The following is a 24,385-nucleotide window of genomic DNA, read 5'->3' as shown; positions in this document are numbered from 1 at the left end:
AACACACAGTGATGACAAGATTACAATCATGCAGCGGTAACCGGCAGGGCGCATCTTAAGAAACTGACAAGCTGGGGCTTGAACATCTCCCAGGAGGAGGAGAGGAGGCTCAACGGCAGTGGATTAGGCACAGAGCTGCTGGGGAGAGAGTGAGGCCTTGACCAGAGGCTCTCCATGTTGAGTTTGTCCCTCCCATTGTCTACAACGTGTTTACTGTATACTTCCACGAACTCCCTTTCTGTAAACAGCCCTTTAAATTTTGTTCTTATCTTGTCATATTTATTGTGCGTTCAAAGCCCGAGGTCAAATGTCAGGCGCTGTCTTTCAGGGGCACTTGTTTACTTTTCTCTTTTTGATTTCAAAGTGAGAGGATTTATGTGAGAATCTTGCTCGATACAGGGGGTCGGAAAGAGTTTTTTCTAACACATGACAACATTTAAATGAACTGTGTAAGCATTTCAGAATATATAAGAATTAGGAATACAAATGAAGTACATTTTTTGTCATTTCTGCTTTGAGTTGGAAACAAATACTTTAATATGATAAAAACAAATCACTTCACTAGGCGATGCAATTTCCACACATTTTTAGGTCTCGCCTGAGACAGCGCTTTAGCAAACGGAAGTGCAAATGAGTGCTTTCAGGCCTCCAAATACAGTGCAAGTGCGCCGGCCGGGCGCGCGCACCATTTGGAGGCCTGAAAGCACTCGCTTGGTTTCACTTTCGCGGGCCGCACGGCAGTAAAGATCGGCAGTAAAGATTGCAATCTCTTTGTTCCCAGCATCAATGAGATGCAAATGAACAAACAGCGTGAGGCCAAAGGTCTTATTTTTTTAAAAACAAACCAGGTCACTGCTACAGTGAAAGGAACCACAAGCATTTACAATGCAATAGGTCTCGCATTTACGCGAGTTTGAGCTATTCACATTGCAAATAACAATGCCTTTTATTTGTGTTTTCGTTTTTCAAACATAAATAAAAGGCATCGTCATTTACAATGCCAATAGCTTAAAGTCGCGTAAATGCGAGACCTATTGCATTGCAAATGCTTGTTGTATGTGCACTGTATGGTTTAATTATTAAAACTGTGCCTGTGCAAATATAATGGTCATTTCAATTGAAAATGTGTTGTCTGTAATGGCAGTGCGCTACCATACCATGCATACTCCGCTCTCCGCCACTCCACTCTACTCTGCACCACTCCACACTACTTCACTCTACTCTCCACCATTCCACTTTACACCACTCAACACCACTGCACTCTGCACCACTCCACTTTACACCACTTCACGCTACTACTATCTGCTCCACCCTGTACCACTCTACTCTATGCCAATGCACTCTTCGCCAATCTACTCTACACAACTGCAGTCTTCGCCACTGCACTCTACACCACTCCAGCCCAGGCCACACTAATCTACTCTGCATAGCTCCACTCTACACCCCTGTGTAACACTGCACTCTATGCCAGTACAACCTACGCCAATTAACTTTACTCTGTAACACTTAACTCTATGCCCCTACGCTCTATGCCAATCCACTGTATGCCACTCTAATCTACTCTGTACCACTGCAATCTATGCCACTGTCCTCTACACCACCTCACTCTAAACCATTACACTCTACGCCACTCTATGCCACTTCCCTCTACTATGAAACAATCTACTCTACGCCACTGCACTCTACTCCACTTTACTCCACTTTGTGCCACTCCACTCTCTGCAACTGCACTCATACGCCACTCTACTCTTAACCACTGCACTCTACGCCAATGCACTCTACAAAACTGCACTCTATGACACTGCACTCTATGCCACTGCACCTACACTGTATCACTGCACTCTAGCCACTGCCCTCTACGGCACTCTAATACACTCTACACCACTGCACTCTGACACTCTACTCGGCTCCACGCCACTCTATGCCACTTCCCTCTACTATGAAACAATCTACTCTACGCCACTGCACTCTACTCCACTTTGTGCCACTCCACTCTCTGCCACTGCACTCATACGCCACTCTACTCCTAACTACTGCACTCTACATCAATGCACTCTACAAAACTGCACTCTATGTCACTGCACTCTATGCCACTGCACCTACTCTGTATCACTGTACTCTAGCCACTGCCCTCTACGGCACTCTAATACACTCTCCACCACTGAACTCTACACCACTCTACTCTGTACTACTCTTTTCTTTGCTACTTGACTCTGTGCCACTGCACTCTACAGTATTATACTTTACTCCACACCACACCAATCTATGCTACTCTACTCTGAACTAGCCTGCTCCACTGCACTCTATACCACTCGACTCTACTCTGCACCACTGCCCTCTGCATCACTCAACTCTACACCACTCCACTCTGCACCACTTTATGCCACTCTACTCTATGCCACTGCAGCCTATGCCACTGCACACTACGCCATTCTACTCTGTGCCACTCTATACTGCGCAACTCTTCTCTGCGCCACTCTTCTCTGCGCCACTCTACTCTGTGCCACTCCACTTGACTATGCACTACTCTAATCTATGCCACTGCATTCTACGACGCTGCATTGTATGCTGCTGAATTCAATACCACTGCACTCTATGCCACTATACTCTACAACACTCTTCGATAGTGCACTCTACACCAGTCCAGTTGACTCTATGCCACTCCAGTGTCTGCCACTTTATGTGACTACACACTATTTATTTATTTTATTTTTGCGATTTATAAAGCGCGTAGCTACCCGGGGGCGTCCCAGCGCTGATGCTTAGCCTGCTAGATCCAGGAGGGGGCAGAAGGGGAGTGGGCAAAATGTCAAAATACGGAAAAGTGTTTAAGGAAATAACCAGGTTTTCAAACGCTTACGGAAGGACAGCAGGTCCATTTCCGTTCGCATGGAAAGGGGAACTATGTCACTCAAATACACAACTTTCTCTGCCACTCTACTCTAAAACACTCTACTCCACTTTTCACCATTCCACTCTACAACACTCAACTCCACTCTTCACCATTCCACTCTACAAAACTTCATGCAACTATCGTCTACCCCACTAACTTTTAGCCAAGCTGAGGAGCAGCCACGCTGGTGTACAACTTGGCTAAAACATATTGGCAAAATCATAGTCGAGACCTACGAGCTTTGCCAATGCTTGTTTTACTTGGTCCTCCTTACTTACCCATAGATGGTATCTTCTGTACAGTTGATATTGCACACTGGCATACATACCTTTCATGCTTATGCACCTGTAGCGCTGGATGTGTGTGCAGAACAGATATTGCTCTTGTTCTCTGTCACTTATCACATATTTTGTTGGCTTAGAGGCCGTGCCAAGGTAATACTGTCCACCTGCAGTGGGATGCAAGGGACGACCAAAACTTTTACATTGCTACCCTTGCGTAAATCCTTGCTGATAGTGCCCTTTACTTGTTTTTGTATATTTTTGTGGCTTGTGATGACTGACCAATTCCCATTGTGAGCGAGCGAATGAAATTAATAATGTCAATTAGATGACTTCCCATTCACCTAGAATTGCACTGGAAAATTTCCATAGATCCTCCTCCTGTTATGATTTGCAGTGCGCATTGCACGTCTGCAAGCACAGTCAAGTGTTACTTGCCGTGCATTCTGTTGGTTTGTTTAGCTTGTCTCAGATGGAACTATGTGTTATCTGTGCACAACTGTGCTGGAATTGGAAACAAATTACTCTGCGAATCCATAATTTAGGTGTCAAGGAGTGGCAGAGGAAAAGTAGTGTAGTTGAGGGGGGGGGGGGGGGGTTAGTGCTATGAAAGGCAGAGTCTGCAGGTCAACTTATACATTTCGTTTTTTTAAATATGCCACAGAAAAATTGTCAAAGAACAAACGTGACAGTAAATAAGTTCTGTCTAACTTAATTTGTCTCAAATAGTCTGCATGTAACAATTTCGTACAGGATTAAAAAAAAAACCCGCAGCACAGTGCTTGAAATGGAAATATAGAATTGCACAGTTTTAGGTTTTCCTTGTCCCAGAATACCTTTTGCTGCTGAGGAGTGCTGGCACTCCCATTAAAAGCAGTAATGCTGAGAAGTGCCTGTACTATCTATTGCATGTTAAAGAAGTGCAGATACTGAGTACCTGCTCGTTATAGCACTCCTGCTGCCGAGATCTTTGTGTGCCCAGCAATTTTCGGGGGATTTTAATAACAATGGTGAGATAACTCTGTTGGTTAATGCTGTTCCAGGAGAGTTCTGTCCAGTCACAGTTTTAGCTCATAAACTAGCAGAGAGAGTTAATGTTCCTCCTGCAAAGCACAACATTTAGGATGCAAATCTCAGATTTGTGTTTTATGTAGATAGGTAAATGGGTTAATGCTTTTTACACAGCGATCCTTTGTTACTTCTAGTTCATAATTTGCAACCCTAATATAGCACAGTGAGCTACGAACCAGCATAAAGGAGCTGCATTCAGACTGCAAGTCGTGGGTTTAGACACATATTGTTTTTTTTACTCAATCTGTTGTTATTGTCAGTTTGCAAAGTAGGGTTCCTTTGGGCAGTAATATAGTCTTCTTAGTGCAGACAAACCCAATCATTGCTCTGTTTTAAATCCTGACTTTGTGTTTCTCTTGGCTATGCACTCTTAACATTTAATGTCTAGAAGTATAGATTTATGTGACTCCTGCACATTATAATCCCCAATGTCTCCTGAATTATTTCCTGTACATTGATTTGCACACTTGTATGATTTGTTGTCTCTTGGTGTGTGATGTAAATCTCTCTGAAACTGTACACTGAGATGAGAAGTAATTTAAGAAAAAAAAATCGAAGAAAATACCAGCACCATTTAATTTATTTGTTTGTTTACTTACTCATATGCACAGATGAAAGTGACATTCTTACAGTGCATGTACAACTCTTACAGTGGGGTTGGGGGGTTAGGAAAGTCAAAGCTGTCTAAAAATCATAGTTTCTCTTAAGTTCTTGTGAAGTGATGAGCTGTTTGCCTTTGTTTCCTTCCATTGCATTGGCGTCTGGGTCCTAGGCTCCAGCTGGCTCCCAGCCAGGCTGATATTTCAACAAAAGAAGGACTGATGGCTCTTTAAATCAGACCTTTTAGAACCACCTGGAAGTGAAAATAAGAAAGCCCCTCACTGTCTGCACATTGCTGTTCTGAACAGAAAGCAGTCAATGTGCAGGCACTGCTGAATTGTGTCTGGTGCTAGAAATTGTCACTAGGACATAATTCATATTATTTCACTAGGTCAGATGGAACCCAGATCTGACTCAGAAATAGCTGCTGGAACCAGGATCTGGAAGGATCCCGCTCTTTTCCTGCACTGGTGCACAATAATACTGGCACAATAATACTGGCACTGCCACTGGTTGGGGCCACAGCCACAGGTCACCACAATCATCTGAGCCAGTCCAAGACAAGATAACGGGAGCCACTGGGGCCCCACCGTAAACCCTGTGACACAACAGACGGATTTCAGCAGCTGCAGCCCTGGACCTTCATGGTGCAGGAAATATGACCAGACAGGAGTGGAGTTAAGTATCGAGGCAATGGTGAGAGAGAGAGCGCAAGCATCCAGGATAGGAACCGCACGCAGAATGGAAGCAAAGACAATGACTCCAGAGCTGTTCACTGTGCGCTTGTGAATCTGCGTGTATATCTGTGTACATGCATGAGCTGCTTGGTCTTGGCATACGGGTGGTACTTTGTTGCATGTTTTGGGACCTCCAGAGAATGATAGTGCCCACTCTGATACAGCCCTGGCCCTGATTTATTGGTGGAAATTCTTGGCCTCTTGTGAGCATCCATGGTGTTGTGATTCACACCCTTAGTATGCTGCTGACTCGGCATAGCAGTGTTAATTCTTGGCATCATTTGGGCATCCTTGGCAAGGGGTGGTAATATATTGGCATACAAGACAGAATCCCTCCATGTGTGGCAGGTGTACATGTAGGTACCTGAAGGAAATTATACACTGGTATTTGGGCACAAAACTGGATTAACTAAACAATGAAATATGATATTTTAAGACAATAACTAAAAGGGACATTTGAAGTTTGACAGAGCCAACACCCCGTTATAAATTGGCAGGGCTCCTGCTGTGCCAAACTTACAGTTCCATTTGCTTATTTTGAGGGGGGGCGCCGAAAGGATTTCTATAGCAAAGTCTGAGCTGGCTTTGCCGTTTAAAACCTTTGACCAAGCTATCCGTGCTCCAGAGGCCCACCTTTACAGTACATCTGAGAGCCCTCCCTGTTTCGTTCAGGTCTTCAGAAGTACATTTTTCCTATCCGTGATTGTCATGCAAGACATTTTTGTCCTGGCACTCTAAAATATTGAAGCCTCCCAATTTACCTTTCTTACTGATTTTTACAGTTAAATACAAATAGAAAACAATGTGTTTCCTGACTGCATTTTTTTTAAAGTAGAAAAATATGGAAAAGTGTGCTTCTTAAGGTTGACTCCCCATGCTATCTTCGTGATTTCTAGGAAACCAGATGAGCAGATAGATGGCATTGAAAGTTAAATAAAAAACACAGGTTGCAGTTTCCCTAAATACAGGCATATGTTAACATATATTTGTATTATAATGATGATATTTACCTGTGTGTGTAGTGTTTCGCTATATTTGGCTGCTTAATTTGCGAAAGCGCGACAGACAGCTAAGTATGAGTGCATGTTTATAAGTTAAATAAATGTGGGATTATACAATTTTAAGACTCAATGTATTCTCAAAACAAAAAATAAATATGGATTAATGCCAATAAGATGGGCAGAAAATAAATATGGATAAATACAGATGGAAAAGTTAAAAAAATGAATTCCATAAAACCGGGAGCCCTAAAAATATTCACTGGCCCCCATAAAGGATCGACCCCTGTGACGATGCATGGGGAAGTAAGGCTTGCGTGCGTCACTTGCTGCAATGTGGTGCAGCACCAAGCCAACCCCTTTTAAGGATCATCAGCCAACCCACAGAGACACAAACATTGAATCCTCTATTTTTGTGGTTTGGTGCTACCTAAGGCCTTTTGACTTTACAAATATATATATATATTTTATGATTACTTATAAGTGCTTTTAGCCAGCCTCCTTCATCTGTTGGTCTGTTACTCTGTCGGTCAGATTTTTGTTCTGCCCATTAAAGCTTACCTCATGGGGCTCATTTCAGCCATTGGTTAACTTTACAATGTGAGATGATAGTGTGCCCTTTCACAAGGAGCACATGTTGCACTAAGAAGTTCCCTTCAGAGCCAGAGACTGGCATGGAAGCAACTTGAGACCAAAAAACATTGTCTTTAGCCAATGATTTCGTTTTTATTTTGGTGAAGGCCTAGCAGCTCCCCCAACAATAAAGTTTTTTAAAAACCATGATAAAACAAAACAAGCATTGACAAAGCATAAAGGCTGAAAGCCAATACCAGACCTACTGGTTGTGACAATGCTTGTTTCCCTTGTAAGCAGAAGAAAAAAACTCTGCCTGCCTGTCACACGCTTAAGATACAACACAGTTTCCTCAGAAGGGCCATTTGAGGCACTGAGAAGAAGCAACTCAGGATTTACTGTTATTTACCATTGAGTCCAAGGGCCTAAGATAATGTTCCATTGCAGGCGAATAACCAATGTATCACCTTTGCACACTCTAAAAGGGTGCATAAGCACGCTGCCATACTGAGGCTTACTTTTAAATGTACATTGGGATATGTTTTATTGTTTAAGACCAAGGATGGTGGGCCTCTATAATAGATAAATATCATCTTTCTTGCTGATTTAGATCATTCTTCATCCAGGAACAATTTACTTATGAATTTATCAAGCATAGGATGGCTTGGTTATGTAGGCCATGCCTCTTTTGAAAGTTTCTTAGTTACTTCGCAATCCACAGCACTTTTGGAGCTCAGCTCCTTTTGTATCCTGCTGAAAGCATTGCTACCCAAGTAAGATGGATGTGCAAAGTTCTAATGTGTATAGCAAACAAGCATCACAACACTTCAAGGAACACAGGCATTGGCAAAGTCAATAGGTTTCACCTACGTGAAAGCTATTGGCTTTGCCAATGTCTTTTAGCCATGTTGTACAGCAGCGTGGAGTGGAGTTGAGTAGAGTGCAGTAAAATGGCTTGGCACAGAGTGGTGTGGAGTGGCATAGAGTGGTGTGGCGTAGATAGGAGTGGAGTGGAGTAGAGTGGCTTGGAGTGGCGTAGCGTAAAGTGAAGGGGCGTACAGTGGAGTGGCATATAGTGGTGTAGAGTGGAGTGGCATAGAGTAGAGTGGAGTGGCATAGAAAAGAGTGAAGTGGCGCAGAGTAGAATAGAGATGACTGGAATAGAGTAGAGTGGCGTAAAGTTAAGTAGAGAAGAGTGCAGTAGCATAGAGTAGATTTCCATAAAGTACAGCTGAACTGAGTAGAATGGCGTAGAGTGGAGTGGTGTCGAGTGGCATAGACTGGAGTGGCATGGTGTAGAGAGGTGTGGAGTCACCTAGAGTGGAGCAGAGTGGCTTGGAGTGGTTAAGTGTGGTTAAGTGTGGCTGGAAGTAGCGTAGAGAAGAGTGGCATAGAGTATAGTGGCGTAGAGTGAAATGGGGTAGAGGGAAGTTGTGTAAAGTAGAGAGGTGTATAGTAGAGTGGCACAGAGTAGAGTAGCATTGCGTGGGGTGGAGTGGGATAGAGAGTTGTGTAGAGTGCATTGTGTGGACAGTAGAGTGATGCAAAGTAGAGAGCAATGGAGTAGAGTGCAGTGGTCTAGCGTAGAGTGGTGCAGAGTACAGTGGCATATAGTGCAGTGGCCTAGAGTAGAGTGGTGTGTGGTAAAGTGCAGTGGCATAAAGTGCAGTGGCTAAAAGTAGAGTGGTTCAAAGTAGAGTGTCGTTGAGTGCAGTGGCATAAAGTGCAGTGATGTGGAGTGGTGAAGAGTAGAGTGGTATAGGGTGTAGAGTGCAGTGTCTTAGATTAGAGTGGTGCAGAGTAAGGTGCAGTGGCATAGAAAGCAGTGACGTAGAGTAGATTGGTGCGGAATAGTGTGTCGTACATTGCAGTGGCACAAAGTACAGTGACATAGAGCGCAGTGGCGTAGAGTGGTGGAGAATAGAGAGCAGTGGCACAGAGTGCAGTGGCATAGAGTGATGCAGAGTAGAGTGACATAGAATTCAGTGGCATAGAAAGTAGTGGTCCAGAGAAGAGTGCAGTGGCACAGAGTGCAGTGGCACAGAGTAAAGTGGTGTAGAGTAGAATAGAGTGCAGTGGTGCAGAGTAGAGTGGAGCAGAGTAGCGTGAAGTGGCATAGAGTTGAGTGGTGCAGAATAGAGTGCAGCTGCGTAGAGTGCAGGGCATAGCGCAGAGGGCCATGGTGCAGAGTTTAGGGTTGGGGGTTGGGAGTGGAGTGGCATAAAGTGGAGTGGCGTAGAGTAGAATGGAGTGAAACAGAGTAGAGTGGACTGGCGTAGAGTGCAGTGGTGTAGAGTGCAGTGGTACAGAGTAGAGTGCAATGGCATATTGTGCACTGCGGTAGAGTGCAGTGGAGTAGACTAGTGCAGAATAGATGGTGTAGAGTGATGTGGCATACACTAGAGTGGTGTACAGTACAGTGGCTTAGAGTGCAGTGGCGTAGAGTGCAGTGGCACAGAGTGCAGCATCATAGAGTAGAGTAAAGTGGCATAGCGTGTAGTGGCATTTTGTAGAGTGCAATGGCATAGAGTGCAGTGGCATAGAGTAGAGTCATGCAGAGTAGAGTGCAGTGGGGTAGAGTGCAATGGAGTAGAGTGGGTAGAGTAGAGAGTGCAGTGGAATAGAGAAGAGTGGTGTACAGTGCAGTGACTTGAGTGCAGTGGCACGGAGTGCAGAGGCATCGAGTAGAGAGGTGCAAAGTAGAGTAGAGTGTTATAGAGTGCAGTTGCATAAAGTAGAAAGGAAAGGTGCAGAGTGCAGTGGAGTAGAGTGGTGTATAGAAGAGTGTCGTATAGTGCAGTGGTGTAGAGTAAAGTGGTGCAGAATAGAGTGGCACAGAATGCAGTGGCATAGCGTGTAATGGCCTAGAGTAGAGTGCAGTAGCATTAAGTGCATTGTGGCCTAGAGTGCGGGCATAGAGTAGAGTGGTGGAGAGTGTTGTAGTGTGCAGTGGCATTAACTGCAGTGGCATAAAGTGCAATAGTGTAAAGTGCAGTGGCATAAAGAGCAGTAGCTTAGAGTAAAGTGGTGGAGAGTAGAGTGCAGTCGCATAGAGTAGAGTGGCAGAGTAGAGTGTTGTAGAGTGTAGTGGCATAAAGTGTGTGGCATTGAGTGGTGGAGAATAGAGTGCAGTGGTGCAGAGTGCAGTGACGTAGAGTACAGTGGCATAGAGTGCAGTGGTGTAGAGTAGAGTGGTACTGAGTACAGCAGAATGGTCTAAGTGCAGTGGCATAGTGTGATGCAGAGTAGAGTGGCATAGAGTGAAGAGGCATAGAGTAGAGTGGTGCAGAGAAGAGCAGAGTGGCGTAGAGTGCAGTGGCATAGAGTAGAGTGGAGCAATGTAGAGTGCAGTGGTGAAGAGTGCAGTAACGTGGAGTACAGGGGAGAGGGTTGGGAGGGAAAAGAAGCAACATAGAAGGAGGGAGGGTGGGAGGGAATAAAAGCTACATGGATGGGATATGGGAGACGGATTGAAACACAAGCATTCATACAAAGAAAAAATAACTCCAAAAGCTTGAGCAGTGGAAAGACACAAGTTCTTAGTCCATGCTCCAAGTGAGGGCCAAACCCAAGAAAAGGACATGTTAATTGCATGCCGTGACAAACAGGGATGAAGGAAATGAGAGCAACACTGAAACTAACAAATGGTAAGCTATGGGTGGGCTGTAAACCCACTGTATGTAAAAATATTTCCCAGAGACAGTGCATACGCTGTCTAGGCGAAACCTAAAACAAGTATAGGCAAAGCCAATAGGTTTCGCCTATGTAAGAGCTATTTTGCTTTGCCAATGTGTTTCTGCCATGTTGAACACCAGCATGGCTGCTGTTCAGCATAATTTAAAGATAGTGACATAGAGGAGAGTGGCGTAGAGTGGAGTGGTGAAGCGTAGAGTAGAGTGGCGAAGAGTGGCATGGAGTGCCATGGAATGTCATGGACTGGAGTGTCGTGGAGTGGAATGGAGTGTTGTGGAGTGGAGTGGAGTGGAGGGGCATAGAGTGGAGGGGCGCAGAGTGGAGGGGTGTAGAGTAGGGGGGCATAGAGTGGCACAGAGTAGAGTGGTGTAGAGTCATGGAGTCGAGTCATACAGTGGAGTGTCATACAGTTTCATAGAGTCGTAGGGTGGAGTAGTGTATGGTGGCATAGAGTGTCATAGAGTGGAAAGTAGTAGAGTGGAGTAGTATAGAGTGGAGTGGTGTAGAGTGTCGTAGAGTAAAGAGGAGTAAACTAGAGTGTCATAGAGTAGAGGGGCGTAGAGTGGAAGGCCGTAAAGTGGAGTAAGGAGTTGTATAGTGGTGTAGAGTGGTGTGCCATAGAGTGATGTAGAGGGGAGTGGCGTAGCATAGAGTGGCATATAGTGGAGCGAAGTGGCACAGAGTGATGCAGTGTGGAGTATTGTAGATTGGAGTGTCATAGAGTGGAGTGGCATGAAGTGTCCTAGAGTGTAGTGTTGTTTTGCGGACTAGAGTAACCTAGAGTGAAGTAGCATAGAGTGGAGTGGAGTGTGGTGGAGTGGAGTGTTGTGTCGTAGAATGGAGTAGAGTGTCGTAGAGTGTTGTAGGGTGCAGTATAGTGTCATAAAGTAGAGCGTCTTAGAGTAGAGTAGAGTGGCAGAGAGTGGAGTGGTTTAGAGTGGAGGGGCATAGAGTGGAGTAGAGTGTTTTAGAGTGGTGTAGAGTGGAGTGGCGTGGTGTGGAGTATGCATGGCGTACATGGCTTCTATAAGTCACAAAAGCATTGATACTTTTGAAACACTTGTTAAACATGACTTACAATCTATCAAATTCAACAAGAATTCCAAACACTGCATCTTGACTACGAAAGAAGGTATAGCACTACAAAATCTAGCTAATAACGCAGATAAGGGTGGAGCCCTTGTGATAATGAATACTAGCTTCTATAAGCAACAGGTACCCAATCATGTGATTAACACTGAAACCTATGCGCTATTAGATCATAATCCTACTGATGATTTTGTTCACATTTTTAAAACTTTATTGAAAAAGGCTGTGGATGATGGTATCATCACTGAAAAAGTTCAAAGATAGTTGACACAACTTCACCCCAAATCACCCACCAATGACATGTGACCTAAGGTACACAAGAGTCTTAACCAACCTCCGTTCAGGCCAATTGTGTCCACCAGAGAAAGCTTGAAAGGCCGTAGGAAAGTTTCTCGTTAAACATCTGGAACTGTTTGTTTTGAAAATGCAAACATACATCAGCGATACCACTGATTTCAATTCAAGAATTAATCAGATTTCTTTTGAAAATGACGATGAAATTTGGTTATGTACAATCAATGTTAAATCTTTGTACACTTCAATATCAGATGACATAGGCATTACTGTCATTGAGAATGTCCTACTAAACTCCGACTTGGATTCCAGCTTTCAACTGTTCCTCATGGAATTGCTCAACTTTACTCTTTAACAGAGCTATTTTAAGTGGGATGATCAATGGTTCTTGCAACTCTCTGGTACATCCATGGGCAATTGTGCCGCCCCAGCGTACGCCAACATCTTCATGCAACAATTTGAAGAAGAACATATTCTCAATCAGGATATATGGAAGGTACACACCAGAGTCTTTTTAAGATACATAGACGATATTTTTATCCTATGGAACGGTCCCCACAATGAACTCATGATTACTCTAAACAGGTTGAGCATAATCAATTACCGGATTCAGTTCACTTTTGAAATACACGAAGAACACACGTCTTTTCTGGATGTGCACATCAAGAAAGTTGCTAACAAACTGGAGACAGATATGTTCCGCAAAACTACAGACAGAAACAATCTTCTGCACTTTTACAGTTTTCACCAACAATCTCTTAAAAATCATTGCCTTACTCACAACTGTTGAGAGTGAAACGTATTGTCTCACAACCAGAAACATGCACTAAACAAATCGATGCCATGCTTACTAGATTTTCTGACCGTGGTTACCCTTCTCACATTTTGGATCAAGCCAAGTCACGTTGTGCATCTAAAACCAGGTCTGAACTATTGATTAAAACTCTCAAACCTCGTCAGAACCGTATGGTAGTGGTATCAACATTTTCTACCCTGAGCCAACGTTACAAGAACATCATTAACAAATATTGGCAAATCCTGGTCATGGAACCTGACTTCAAGGATCTCTTCTGTGAAAAACCTATCTTTGCATACAACAGAGGCAATAATTTGAAGGACCTTTTAACACAGCCTAAAGAAATCACTCCCACCAAGACATACAAAGAAACTATACCCTGTCTGAACTGTAGCAACTGCAACAATGTCATCAGAGGTCCCTGGATGACTCATCCCATGAAAGGGACTCGTATCAATCTGAAAGTTACAGCAACTTGTGACACTACTAATGTGGTGTATCTTCTGAAATGCCCGTGTGGGTTACCTTATGTCGGCAGGACGGAGAGGAAAATAAAGACAAGAATACACGAACACAAGATAATTATCAGAACTAAAAATCTGAAATCAACAGTTGCCGCACACTTTGTAGACAATCACCACAACACAAGCCAACTGAAATCTTTAGTACTGGAAACGATTGAGAAGGTAGAAGGCAGAAACAACAACAATTACCTCGTACAAAGAGAGAACTATTGGATTAAAGCCCTCAACTTTTTAAAACCTCTTGGTTTGAATGACAAAATGGAGTTTTCCTGTTATCTGTAACTCCTGGAACTATTTCTCTGGACTTGCTGATTCCTTCAGACTGTACATATGCCTGCCGTATGGCTGGCATCAACCTGGTGCACCAGTTATCTTCTATTTTTCATTTACTCATACATTTCTATTCGTAATTGCTATTTGTTACACTTTTTGTTTCTTGTACTTTTTTGCGGGTTCACCCTTTGGCTCATTTTCCAATTATCTCTTCACCCATCCCACATCAGCACCTGCATACTTTTTATGCTTTCTACCTTTTCTTTCAATTTTCTATTTTGTCACATCCTGTTTACATGCTCCACTTCGTGGGACTCACTCGCCTCATTGGTCTCTCTATTTTCATTGGATACTTCCCTTCATGTATAGTACATGGCCCCTCAGATGGTTGTGTATCATTTAGCTGGCATGACGCATTGTATAGTCACTTTCCTTTTTTTATACCGTTTGTACACATTTCATCATTCACTATTGCACTCATATTTTTAGTATTTGTACATCTTTTACTTTATCTTCTCAACGTTTCACTGTATCGTACTGCTGACTATTGCATCTTCTAATATGGCCGCCACGTCTCTCGGCATCGTCTGAGTCCATATTCACTGTCTGATCACCATATACTAAACCCGCGGAATCCACACTGCTGACACACACGCTAAGACTTTTGCCGCCGCCGAGCGCTGGGACATGTAAGTTTTCGTTGATTTTCATTCCACTTTTAGTTACACGTTGCCACAGGCGATGAAGTACTCTTCTCAACCACAATGTTAGACTGTGATCACGCTTTCGCTTATGGTAACACTATTCGGTTGCTCCTCATTCAATTTGAGTGCAGATTCACGCAGTGTTGTTTTTTCACTCGGGCACTTCTATCCTCATTTCAGGCACTTCACCACCACTAGTGATGGCGCCCTATTACGGGAAACCAGGTTTTTGGTCTATCGGTGCAGCGCTTATACAGTCTTGGTTCACGCTTGTTTTCAAGCACGCTACTTGCATGCGTGACATTCTCGCATTTAGTAACTCTCCTATTCGCCTCTTGTACAGTATGTTTCCTCATTATATCCCTGCTCATTATTTACAGATATTTGGTCCCTGACGAAGGGCTTTGACAGCCCGAAATGCATTGGGATTGGAATATAAATAATAAATTTGTATGGAATCTAATCTAAGATTGATATGAAGAATGAAATATCAACAATGACTTATGCACATTAAATATTTCAATGTTTTCACCATGTTTTGTGCAAATCATTTTGAGCAAGAATTTGGCACATCGTTTCTTACCCCCATGAGGTGGGCTACAGCTGTGCTCAGGGGGACATCCCCTATACAGGTGGCGCTTGCTCAAGTAGTCCCACACTGCCATTACAGACAACACATTTTCAATTGAAATGACCATTACATTTGCACATACAGTTTTACTGATAAAACTATATAACGCACAAACAATAATGCATGGAAATGGCATTGCTTAGTGTACTGACTTGTTTTTATTGTATTAACATATTTTTTTCCACCAAACATCCGAACTACAAAAGAATTTGCATCATGTGTGCTTTCCTAATTGTGATATATTCTGGAATATTTGCACAGTTCATTTACAGACATTTATATTTTGTTGTGTGCTAGAAAGAAAACCTTTTCTTTCCTGGCAATATTGTAACATAAATCCTCTCACTTTAAAGTCAGAGAAAGAAAAATAAACGCCAAGCTTCCTCAGAAGATAGAGCCTGACATTTGACCTCTGACTTTGAATGCACACCAAATGTGACAAGAACAAAATGTAAAGGCTTGTTTACAGAAAGCGAGGACTCATGGAAGAATACAAGGAGCATTGGTGAACAAGCTTTGTTCCACAGGAGGGACAATGACATGCTGGGCAGCCTAAAACAAAACAAATAAAGCCAGCAAATAGAAAGCCAGAAAATGTGAGTTACAAACCAAAAAGCCAATGGAATGCATTCCAGGGAAGCTTTCTGAAAGTCCCCAAGAGGTCTTTTTGCAGCTGTCTGTTATGCTTCGACTTAGAAATGAAAGCACACATTCACACTCTATGTGCATCCTCCCCCCAAAGGAAGCAGTGATGGCATCAAAGACACACATGCAGTTAAGTGGGTAATGCCAACAGCTGTGGAGCTCTGCAGCAACCTCCCAAGAGAAACGACCCCCCATCTGCCCAGAATCGGCAGATTTTACATTAGGCCCTGGCCCTGGCAGACGGTCCACTGTCTTCACAGTGGTGTTCCCGCTTCCCCAAAATCTGAATAATGCCCCAAAGCGAGGCCATTGATGTCACCATTTGGGAATGGTGGATATTTCTATTAAATGGGAAAAAAGTTTATCTTGACTTTTTTTTTTTTAAATGATTAGATAATAAGTGTAGGGTCAGCGTGGGTGGAGACAAGCCTCCACATGAAGTAGGTGAACTAATGTAGAGAGAGGGTACGTTTTGTAAACATTATAATATCTGAGTCTCTGTGGTAACTTACCTATGATCCCTGGTATGACAACACAACAGCTCTCAGAGAGTTCAGGGCATATATACTGACAGTGTGAGGGGTTTGAGGCTCTCGCTCACAGGATGAGGAGCTTGGGGTACATGGACAGTTAGTGTGAGAAGTGTGGGGCTCGGGGAAAAGCATCATGAGGAATGTTAAGCATTCACTGACAGTGTGAGAAGTTTGAGGCTTTCACTGACAATATGAGGAGTTTGAGGCTCTCACTGACAATGTGAGGAGTTTGAGGCTCTCACTGCCAATGTGAGGAAGTATAGGTGGACGTGCTCTCACTGACGGTGTGAGAGCCCTTGGTCTCAGGTGCGGACACTGTGAGGAGTTTGAGGCTCTCACTGACAATGTGAGGCATTATAGGTGGCCTGTGCTCTCACTGACGGTGTAAGAGGCCTAGGGCTCACGTGCAGAGATTGTGAGGAGTTTGAGGCTCTCACTGACAATGTGAGAGGTTTGAGGCTCTCACTGACAATGTGAGGTAGTATAAATGACCTGTGCTCTCACTGAAGGTGTGTGGAACCTGGAACTTAGGTGCAGACACTGTGAGGAGTTTGAGGCTCTCACTGACAATGTGAGGAGTTTGGGGCTCTCACTGACTATGTGAGGTAGTATAAATGGCCTGTGTTTTCACTGAAGGTGTGTGGAACCTGGGACTTAGGTGCAGACACTGTGAGGAGTTTGAGGCTCTCACTGACAATGAGAGGAGTTTGGGGCTCTCACTGACTATGTGAGGCGGTTTAAGTGGCCTGTGCTCTCACTGACGGTGTGAGAGCCCTGGGACTCACGTGCAGTCACTGTGAGGAGGTTGGCCAGATGCCTGGATGGGCAGTTTGAGGAATTGAGGGCAGATAGGCAGTTTGACGATATTTAGAAACATTGATAAATAGTGTGAGCAGCTTAACTCGCATTGTAGACATTGTGGGGAGCACGTTGCTAACCAGTGTGAGTCAGTTAGCACACTTGGACATTATGAGTGGTGTGGGGCCCAGAACACTGTGAGTAGGTCTGGCACACGGAGCATGTGATGAGCAAGGGCCCATGGACAGGCACTGTGAGAAGCTTAAGACACAGAGACAGGGTGGGCATACCAACAGTGTTGGGAGCTCGGCATGGCTCCTGGACTGATACTCAGCAATGATAGTCAGTGTAACCGGTTGAGGCACAAAAAGGAGCCTGAGGCGCATAGAAGAACCAGACAGTCCACTGGAACAACTTTAGCGCATTAACCGAAGTGACATTTTGCCAAATTTTGGCACCCTCTCTTCTGTTGGCAATGGGACAAAATTGATTCTTCAGTGGGAATTTGTGTCCCCATAGAGGTGTTGCACTGGGCCGCTGCCTAGTAATACCCAGGGCCACTGGAATTATGTGCGACGATTTTCGCATAATTATAAATTTGCTGCATTTACCACATAATCCATCCTATGCCACACAATCTGCAGATTAAAAAAAATGGGTTTCTAGCTCAAACTGCACAAAAGTTGCTAAAATGCAACGTCGCGTGTTGCCGCTCAGTGGAAGGCCCTTTGCAAAGCTGGACTGGTCACCTTTCTGTTGCCTATTGCCATCTTTGGGTGTTAAACTGGTCCTAATGAGGGGCAACCAATTCCCAGGCACTGTTAATAAGTGTAGAAATGACAAAATAAGGACGTAATACTGTTACAAAACGTGCCGCATTATGCCGCATAATTCGTTTTTTCTTGCCACATTATTTACTCAATCCTGCCTCATAATTTGGCCCTCTCCTGCCACATAATTCTAGTGGCACTTGTAATACCTTAATATAACACTACCTGCCACCGCAGAGAGGGCGAGGAGTTTGGGTCATGTGGGCAGATAGCAGGGTGCCAGGCGGGCTCACAGCCTGCATCGCTTAGGGCAGGTGGGCAGAGGTGTGGGGGCCTGGCTCAGCCAGAGGATGTGGGGAGTTTAGGGTACCGAGACAGTGTGAGGGGCGTGGGGTTCATGGATAGGAAGTGAGAGAAGCTTTGGGCACATGAGCAGACAGTGTTGGTAACTTGGTGCACATGGACTGTGTGAAGATTGTGGGGACTCATTGAAAGCCAAGAGAATTTCAGGCCCAGGTGCGGACAGGGTAGTGGGCGAGGAGCCCTTGACAGAGTGCAAAGGACGTTGGTCTCAGAGTGTGGGGTGTTTCAGACACACGGACAGCCAATGCAAGGAAGGTGAGTCTCTGAAAGTGTGGCAAACTTGGTGCACGTCCATAGTACTTCGAGCTTGAGGGGGTCAGCGTAAATGAGGAGATTTTCAGATACATTTATTCAGGAACTTGCTGCTCGCCATAAAGTGCTTCAAAGGCTCGTCTGAAATAGTGAGCACAGTAGACGCTATGTAAATGAAAATATAATGCAATGAAAGACATGTTCAATACTGGGTAAGGTGCCCCATGACAGTGTGGAGAACGTGGGGCTCGTAGACAGAGTCTGGAGAGCTTCGAGCACTTGTACAGCCAGTGTAAAGAGCTTGGAACTCCGGCCGGTGATGTGAAGCGCTAGGTACATTGAGATTGTGGGAAGCGTGAAGCTCAGGCATAAGATGTGGGATATGGACCTGCCAGGGGGTACTTTTATCACCAGGGCCCTCACCTACCGCAGGCACCAAACCCATGCAGGTGAAGATGATTGAGCTCACAGCGCGCGCTCAGGAGTAGGACATGTTACAACGTAAACATTTACAACGCATGCTTTTACAACGCGTTTTTTACATTGCAACATCCATTACAACGCATGATTTTACAACGCATGCCATTACAATGCATTTTTAGAAACTACATTTACAACGCATTCCATTACAATGCATACCATTACAACACATACCATTACAACGCATAATACTTTTAGGGCAACAGTAGGGTAAGTGTTGGATAGTGTAGCGGTAAAAATGACTATTCCCACTACAGTGAGTGCAACAGTAGGGTAAGTGTTGGACAGTGTAGGGGTAAAAATGACTATTCTCATGTACCCTAAAACCCATTCCCACCCTAAAACTTTAAAAATCCCCATTATTAACCATATAATGCGTTGTAACGGCATGCGTTGTAATGGTATGCGTTGTACTGGCATGCGTTGTAGTGACATGCGTTGTAATGGCTGTATTGGAATGGCATGAGATGTAAGGCTGTTGTGTTGTAACAGCCACGGTGTAAAGGTAGCGCGTTGTAATGACTGCGTTGTAATGGATGTTTCCCACACTGAGCACACACTGGTTTCCCTGTACACTACAGCGCTGTGACACTACGGGACAATAAAAACAGCACTGCGCGAATACAACAGAACGGGTTTTTACTCGGGTCTCTGAGCCTAGGCTCCTCCCCTTTCACCGGCTCCTGCTTCCAGCAGTTACGACACTCTTAATTGTTTCCAGAGCGTGCTGCCACCGGGAATTACAATAACAAAGTCACGTGAAACTCTCCATGCCAAAGAGGGGTTTGGGAGGGGAGAGGCTTCTGGAAGGGAGCCGTGCCCGGGTATCATATCCCAAAACAAGAGAAGCAGGCAGCGCCGCAGCCCTCCGGGCCCCTGCGCCGAGCGCTCAGCTGCAAAGGGCACTATTAGAACTGCCAAACAGGAACCACGCAGACGTGGAAAGCTCATAACGTGGGTGGCAGGCCACGGTCGGTCGCATGACGGAGCCCTCCGATTGTCCCCCTGACAATGAGTGTGTGATCTTGGCAGAGTCGATGCCTCCCTCAACGTTCTTTTCATCCAAATGAAATGTTTAACACCAGAAAGCTGCCTCGCCACCACCGATACGTCAGGCAACGTATGAGTCACGGAATGATAATCTTATTGACAACACATAGTGGTAGGGCAGCAGCTGCCACATACTTAAGTGAAAGAAAAACACAACCAATCAGAAGAGAGCTCTCCAGGCTGTAGGGTCACGGGTTCAAACCCCTAGTGGACCCCCGACGTGTTCATCATTTCCAGCACTGGGGATCGACGATTTAGTGCAACAGAAAGATGCGTGGGGTGGTGCGTGACGTCATGAAGGATGTCATCAGCACAAACATCCGAGTTGAACGAATTTCATTTTTTGGGGGGACTTTTCTCGTTGTTTAGCTTCCATTTTCTCAGTGCGGTTTGGGCGACAGAAGGGTGGTTAGCAGGGTGCGCAGCTGTGGATGTTACAACACACCTCTGTGAGGAGAGATGCTGGTATGTAGAAGAGATTCTATATTATGAAGTAACTATGTCCACCCCGTGCATTGCACTGCCTACCCTGTGGTATCCGTAGTGACGTCATCAGTGGAGACGAAGGAGACCTTTGAAAGGAGCCTGTGACCAATGATGTGCTATCCGCATTGCTCCACTGGGCAGCGGCGAATAGCGGACCGGCATTAGTAGTGACCAACATGTAGGTGTTACATTAAACATGCTAATGAGGTAAGTAATACAACCATTGCGATGTGTGGTATCATTCCTTGCTGCCCACTGCGTCATGCCCTCTGTTCTGGTTCGTGAGTAACCTCGTGTGTGAGGTCAATTGTGATGCTATCAGAAGGCACGCAAGTGGAGTGTGCATGTGACTGTGTCATCCGTGGCATCAACAGTGTGAATGAGCCAAATGTCTAAAAGTGTCACGCTCCTGTCCAGGCTGATTCTATTGCCACATGAGTTGCCGCCTCTGTTGTCCCCTTTCAGACCGCGCGAGATGACAGGTGGTGATGTCACTTGTGATGTCATATGCACGATTGAAGGTAAAACCTTAAACTTCCCTGCTGCTGCAGTTATGTCACTTGTGGTGCCATGGGTATGAAAGATGGTATTATTTTAAAGATGTCTAGTGCAGCTGTTTCAGAATGTGGTGGTTACACAATGGTCCATATTGCTATCTCCTTTGTCCACTTCGGTGCATGCGTGATGCCACATTTATGTATTTTGTGACGTCACCCGTGATACTATCTCTAAAACTTGACGGACTTTGTAAAGTTGCCCGCTGCTGAAGCAGATTGTGATGGCATTCGAGCTGTTGCTTTTTTGCTGCCTGTACTGTGCACAATGAGGGAAGTGTGTAATGGTGTCATCAGTACAGTGAACACGGCTAACTAGAAGTGTTAAACATGCACGAAAGAGCCATTAATTAAAACCACTACAGCCACTATTCAAATATTCAGCGAACATCTTCATCTGGCTCTATTTTTTGCGCTGTGGACACTGAGGGGTTTAGTCTCTTACACTGGTGAAGATATATGGGCGGCAGTCATCCTTTCAAAGAGGCAGACAAAAGTTGTTCGACCGCCAAAAAAGCACTGAGGCAAAAATACAAATAGCACAAAAGCCAGCAAGAGGGGGGTTGAGTACGGGGGGCGGGGGGTCGCTTTGGAACATGCACGGGACGCATATGGATAGTAAAGCCACATAACGGGCGTGGGTGTTGCTGCTAGCCGTCAACTTTCAGTCCAAAGCAAACTAGTGTCCGTCCAGCCAGACACATTCCAGGGAGCCCAGGAAAAATGCTGGGGGCGGGGCCCATTAGATCTCGCCCGCCTTCTCTAACATCTGCTGAAGATTCTGCCCCAAACTTCAGTTTTTATCAAAACCAAACTAGCTTTTAAGTACTCCCGCCTTAACGTTGCGCCATTGACCTGAGATTTTGTGCAGGAGACAGTAGACCAAAGCCGTGGGCGTGTCCGTGCGAAATATTTGCATAGCCCAAACATTCTGCCTCTGCCTTCATTTTGGGGTGAAACCCGCTGCGCGTGTGTTGTGGACCAAAACAAGTGCTTCTCGCGCGCTGCACGGCCCCGATAGCGAGTTTAAACCCCCATGCTTGATATGTCATAGCACAGAAAGGGCCCGTGCTGCGTTTGAACATGGGACAAGTGCTCTCTGAAGAAGGTCGCGCTGCAGTGCTTAGAAGCGGGGATTGGGATACAAGAGGGAGGGACCTGTCCCCCAGGTGTAGTGAGGGTCCCCTGGTGGCAAACTCACCCGTCCTAATCCCGCTCGAGTGCCCCGACAGAGGATGACAGCCCCGCCTCCACCCCCCCCCCCCCCCACACACACAGGTGCATCACAGTACATTGTTCACTTTTCTAGTGTACTGTGGTGGGGGTGGGTACCGCCATGTAGAGCGTGTAGGGGGCGAGGAGAGTGGGTGCTGCTGTGTAGAGCTTGTGGCCCGAGGGAAACAGAAGCTGGCGTACGTGGGGTAATGAAGAGTGTCCTACCGTCAGTGGTCTCTGCTGCTCGAAGCTGCCTGGCCCCTCCGGCTCGCAAAAGCCCCTCTTGTCTATTTAAATGTCTCAGCTTCGGTAGAAAAGTGCTCACAAACCTCCCCGTGGGCGGACGGTCTTCCAAATCTGCCCATCTGAAGGAAAGAGTGGGGAGCCCCCCACCCGCAGCTCAAGGGTGGGGGCACTGGGGCCGCAGCCCATTGGCTCTTGGCTGGGGGGCGGAGCGCTGCCCTTCAGACGACCATGGAACGGGCTTCTTAAACTTTATAGAAGTTTCCGATTATTTCAATTGTCGCGTTCAGCGGGCTCTCGTTGATTTTGGGCGTGGGTTGGTTATTTCAAGGTTTTGAGCAGCTCATCTCAACTCAGAAGTTCTATGGTCAGGAGCAATCAGGATTTTATTCTTAAAAACCGAAGAGAAAAGCAGCAAAGCTCTCTGACATCCGGCAGACCCCCGGCGAAACCAGGAGGGCATGTGCACAACGCGCCTTCTCCTTTCAGCCCCCTCCCTCCATTTGGGAACCTTAAGCACTGCCTAGCGCTAGTCTAGGAGTGGGGTCCCCGATGCGTGACGTCATTAGCTACACCAAAGGACACATGACGTTTGAGATCAAAGAGCCTCTGACCCGCTGACAGCTCATAAGCTGCGCCCTCTGATTCTGTTCCTTTGGCAGCCGCGGTGACTGGCGTATTGAACCCTCTCCTCATCATGCATGTCTGACCCAGTATCTCACGGAGTCCATCTACCCGTGTCCCTCCATGCCTCCGTCTCATTCCACCAAAGAGTGGCCTTTGTCAACAATTTTAGACATCCATTCATCCCTATGTCCGTCCATCCATATGTCCCTCTCCATCCATCCAACAATTCATCCATCCGTGGACCCCCAAACCCACAAATCCATCTATCCACCCACCCGTCCCTGTCCATCCAACAATCCATCCATCCGTAGACTCCCTCATCCATCCCTCCACCCACAAACCCACACACCCATCCATCCATCCACCCCTCTCCTTCCATCCGACAATGCATCCAAGGACTCCCTCATCCATCCACACACCCCTCTCCATCCATCCAACAATCCATCCATCCGTAGACACCCTCATCCATCCATCCATACAAGCATCCATCCATTCACCCCTCTCCGTCCAGCCAGCAATCCATCCATCCGCGGACCCCCAAAACCACCCATCCATCCACCCACCCACTCCTCTCTGTCCATCCAACAATCCATCCATCCGTAGACACCCTCATCCATCCATCCACAAACCCATCCATACACCCATCCATCCATTCACCCCTCTCCATCCATCCAACAATCCATCCATCCGTGGACCCCCAAACCCATCCATCCACTCACCCCTCTCCGTCCATCCAACAATCCATCCCTCCATAGACCACCAAGCCCACCCATTCATCCATCAATCCACCCAACCCCTCCGTCCGTCCATCCACCCACACATCCATCCGCCTGTCTGTCCGTCCATCCATCCATCCATCTAACAATCTATCCATTCGTAGAACCACACTCCCATCGGTCCACCCATCATCCTTCCATCAATCTCTTTTATACAGTCACCCTTCCTCCATCCTTCCTTCCATCCCTGGCCTGCCCCTCTCTCCTTCCTTCCTTGCCTTATTTTCTTTCGTGATAGATTGTTTCATTTGTTCCCTCTGCCCACCTCCTCATAACATTTCCCTTGCTGTGGTACTGAGCACCTACGTTGTAGAGTCCAGTGTCTCGATCAAAAGTTTAAAAGTTGTATTTTGCACACACTTCTCAGTGGTACCCCCTTCGCCCCATCAAGCTACGAGCGTGTGGGGTTCACGACGCCCCTGTGTGGTGGGGTTCA

At 45.7% G+C, this 24,385-nt stretch overlaps 1 protein-coding gene across 1 annotated transcript in view; it reads right to left on the bottom strand.

Moving 5' to 3' along the window:
* The window catches only part of PDGFRB (platelet derived growth factor receptor beta), a 213,585-nt gene extending 190,929 nt beyond the window's left edge, over positions 1–22,656 (bottom strand). Inside the window, exon 1 of the mRNA XM_085617731.1 lies at positions 22,529–22,656. The gene's annotated coding sequence lies outside the window, so the exon portion shown is untranslated. The remainder of the gene's footprint in view (positions 1–22,528) is intronic.
* Between the last annotated feature and the right edge of the window lie 1,729 nt (positions 22,657–24,385).

Source organism: Triturus cristatus, chromosome 7, assembly GCF_964204655.1.
Source record: "Triturus cristatus chromosome 7, aTriCri1.1, whole genome shotgun sequence".
NCBI classification, from domain to species: Eukaryota; Metazoa; Chordata; class Amphibia; order Caudata; family Salamandridae; genus Triturus; species Triturus cristatus.
The sequence above is the reverse complement of the archived record's forward strand: the minus strand, read 5'-3'. Positions and strand labels throughout refer to the sequence as shown.